Source organism: Elephantulus edwardii, unplaced genomic scaffold, assembly GCF_000299155.1.
Source record: "Elephantulus edwardii isolate Elephantulus edwardi_28Jun2011 unplaced genomic scaffold, EleEdw1.0 scaffold00026, whole genome shotgun sequence".
Lineage (NCBI taxonomy): Eukaryota > Metazoa > Chordata > Mammalia > Macroscelidea > Macroscelididae > Elephantulus > Elephantulus edwardii.
In genome coordinates this window covers 3,207,459-3,211,478 of record NW_006399776.1, presented here as the reverse complement: position 1 = coordinate 3,211,478, position 4,020 = coordinate 3,207,459, and the positions used below count along the sequence as shown (strand labels likewise).

Below are 4,020 nucleotides of genomic sequence, written 5' to 3'. Positions count from 1 at the left end.
AGTTCCTTGTTTTTCAATGCAGCGTAGTATTCCATTGTGTGAATATACCACAGCTTCTCTATCCATTCGTTTGTTGATGGGCACTTAGGTTATTTCCAAATCCTGGCTATTGTGAACAAAGCTGTGGTAGACATGGGTGTGCATATATCTGCTTGGATGTCAGTTATGGTCTCTTTGGGGTATATTCCCAGTAGTGGAATTGCTAGGTCAAATGGTATCTCTATTTGCAACTTTTTGAGAAAGTGCCATACTGCCTTCCACAGGGGTTGCACCTAAAAAAGGTTTTGTTTAAAAATTCTTTAATACCAGAACATTTATTGCAGAACTAAACATTGACATTCTTAACATGAGCTGGATGCTGCGACTGCCCTCTTGGGTTTAGTTAGGTGTTGTTCCTTCACAGAATCCATGCCTGAATCTACAGTATGCAGTTTCTAGATGCCTCATATGACCAGTACTAGTGGTATTTCACCTTTTAGCCTTGGCATTCCAGTTGTACTTTCCCTTGCACTTGGCAAGGTAGCCAGGCTTGCCATAAGTGGACTTCTGGAGGTGGTAGGACTTGGAGCCACAGCAGCGGCACAACATGTTCATTTTATTGTAACACTTTTCAAATGATGATATTCCTTTCGTCATCTCACTTCTGCGGCCGAGACCAAAGAGCTGACTTTTTTATGTTGATCTTATATTCTACCATTGTACTAAATTGATCTACTAGGTCTAACAGGTTTTTTTGTTGTTGTTGAGTCTTTGGGGTTTTATTTGTACACTCATCTTCATATACTGACAGTTTAATCACCTCTTTGCCAATTTGGATGTCTCTCATTTCCTTATCTTGCCTTCTTGACCTAGCTAGGATACAATACTGAACAGTAGTAGTAATAGTAGGCATCCTTGCCTGGTCTCTGTTTACAAGGGGAATGTCTTTAGTCTCTCTCTTCATTGAAAATGATGTTGAGTATGGTGGAGCTCCCAGATTAAAACAGGTTAAGAAGCAGGAGTGTCATCCACTTCTGAAATAGCTTGCCTCCGGAAACTCTATGAACTTAGAGAAATGATGAAAGTTATACAATTTTCATGTCTTTCATTCATAGGGTCGCTATGAGTTGTCTACCACTTGACAGCACTTCACAACAACAACAATTGGTTTTACGTATATACTTTTCACTTTGTTGAAGAAATTCCCCTGTATTTCTCCTTTACGTTTTAATCAGGAAGATGTGTTGAATTTTGGTGAAGATCTTTTCTGCATCAATTGATAGGTTCATGTGGATCTTGTTCTTTCCTTTGTTAATATAATGAATTACATTGTTTTTCTTATGTTGAACCATCCTTGCAAACCTGTTCTTTGCAGATGACTTTGGGTTTTTTGGTCTACTTTCAATATTCTGTCCTTATCTTTGATTCTGGAGAATTTGACTGTTAATGATTTCTTCTGAGGTCTAGTCTATTGGAGTTTACTGAGCTGCTTTAAAGAATATTTCCTTGTTATGCATGATGGCCTGGGAAAGTTTTCTTCTAGTACGTCTTTTACAGTTATTTTAGTGCTTCTCCCCCCCCCATCCCGTTTTAGAATTCCAGTCACACATATTTTGTTTCGTTTGATGTCATCCTACATGATTCTTAAGTTTTCTTCATTTTCCTTTGTCTTCTCTGTTTCTTCTTCTAGGAGGTTCTCATTGAGGTTCTTATCTTCTGTCTCTCACTCTGTTCCATCTATTCAATCCTGCTTTTAAGTCCCTCCAATATGTTGGAAATTTCTATGATAATGGGTCTTGTTCCAGTTTGCATTTTCATACTTTTCTACCATTTCTAGTACTATGTTGGTTGTACCATTTCTGTATTGATTTTTTAAATTCTTTTCTCTCTTTACTTGTGGTTTCATTTCTCTTTTCCATCATTTGCAACTTCATCAGTACCAATTATTGGAACTCCACTTCAGTGTATTTCTTCTGTCTTTCTGTCTCTGGGCTATTCATCAGGTTCATGATCTGGTTTGTTTTTAGGAGAGGGCTTATTTTGGTTTTTTTTTCATAATGATTGAACCTGGTAGCTGCTTCCTTGACATTAAGTGGATTTTTTTCTTGGTATGTCTGGTCTGTTGTGTCAGAGTATGGAGTTGCTGGTTCTTTGGTTTTATGATATTAGTTTCCCAAGTGCAATTTTCTCAGCAATTCCCCACAGGCAACAACCAGGCCATGGCAAAAGGTGTACTCACCAGCTACAGCAGCAGTGGCTGGCAGGCCTCAGAGTGAGGCCTATATCTGGTGTGCTTCTGGGCATGGCAGTAAGTGCTGGGTCCCCACCAGCAGTGGCCTGCGTGCCTCTGGGTTGAGGTCAGAAGTGTGTTCACTGGGGAGCTCTGGTGGCATAGTGGCAAGAAGCTTCACTGAAAACCCAGAGGTATGCAGTTCGAATCCACCAGATGTTCTGCTGGAGAAAGAGAGACAATCTCCTCCTGTACAGTCAGATCCAATTTGACAGTACACACACTAAAAATAATAAAATAAAAAAAGAAGTATGTTCACCAGCAGCAGGAGCAGGTAGTTGCTGGTATGCTTTGCTTTGGAGGGAGCCCTGCAGCCAGTGCACTCCTGGACTGAATATGGAATGCTGGATCACGACCAACAATGGCTGGCAGGCAGATTTTATACTTCTTAATCAGGGCTAGAAGTATCTATGTTAACTTTTTTAAGAACCATCAAACTGATTTTTGTTTGTTATTTTTGGTTGGTTGTTTTGTATTTTTAATAAGAAGAAATACTATTAATTGCAAAATTGGACTACATAATTTCTGAGTCTCCTCATAGCTCTTAACAGTCTCCACTTTTATTGCTGCTCAGAACAGGAATATATCCAGAGAATTGTTTAAGGACAAAAGATAGAAGAGGTACTTCATTTTTTATTACTGTGTTTTTATTTCTAGCAAAAGAAATACATTTTGAGGGGGCTTGGGAGCTCAGCTTTTGGGGGCAAGTCAGGGGAACAGGTGGCCGGTGCCATGTTTAGCCACGAAGGTGCAAGAAACAGCCCATGAAACAATCTAAGATCAAGGAAATGAATAAGGAAAGTAAGAGTTTCAAGCAGAAACAAGAAGAACAGAAGAAACCCAAGGAGCTAAAAGAGAAGACATGTGTAAAGGTCCCCTAGCCAGGGGAAGAATTAAGAAATCTGGCAAAAAAGAAGTTGTTCTTTAAAAAAAACAAACAAGTTGTTCTTTGTGACTGAGGCATTGATGAACCTTACTTACATTCCTGTTTAAAACATCTGGATTTTCTGCTATTTCATCGGTTGCCGTCTGTAGTTAGAATGAAATGTTGTTTTGGAGACTGTTACACATTTAAAAAATAAACATTTGTAAAGCAATGAAGAAAAAGAAACCAGATTATGGTCCATCTCTTCAATTCTCACTCAGCCATTCCAATCTTAGCTGTGTAGTGAAAAAGTAAACACAGTCCAGAATCCTGTCCAAATCTGCTATTCTTTGTTATACTCAGAATTCTGTACCACCTGGAATTAAACCAACTCATTTGAAATTAAGGGTGTGTGTCAGGGTTGTATTCTCTCTATGATGTTATGTGCTGTCAAGTCGCTTGCGACTCATAGCAACCCTATGTACAGGAGCCTTAATTATGACTAAACTTCAGAGACATTGATCCCAACATAAGGAACTACCATCAGCTGAAGTGTTTGGAATCACAGAAGCCATGGAAGCCTCATATATAACTTATTAGATGGAGGACTGGTCAAAGGGAGATAGATGTGAAGGGAGGGAGTAGAAGTGGATGGGTATCCTGGTGGATGGTGGAGCAGAGAAATAAGTGGGTAAAGACGCATGTGAGAAAGGCAGGGACAACACTGACACTAAAGTTAACGCCACAATAAGGGATATACCTTTAATTTGCTGGTCTGTCTGATACTTCTCTAAATTTGAACATTCACATTAAGACAGACTAGGAAGAAGGATTGGCCATCCACTTCTGAAATAGCAGGCCTCTGAAAACCCTATGTACAACAGAA

The 4,020-nt window shown here is 39.4% G+C and overlaps 1 protein-coding gene across 1 annotated transcript in view; it reads left to right on the top strand.

Annotated features, from left to right (window-relative positions):
- The window catches only part of TUBGCP4 (tubulin, gamma complex associated protein 4), a 58,876-nt gene that overhangs the window by 23,737 nt on the left and 31,119 nt on the right, over window positions 1–4,020 (top strand). The gene's annotated exons all lie outside the window — the stretch shown is intronic.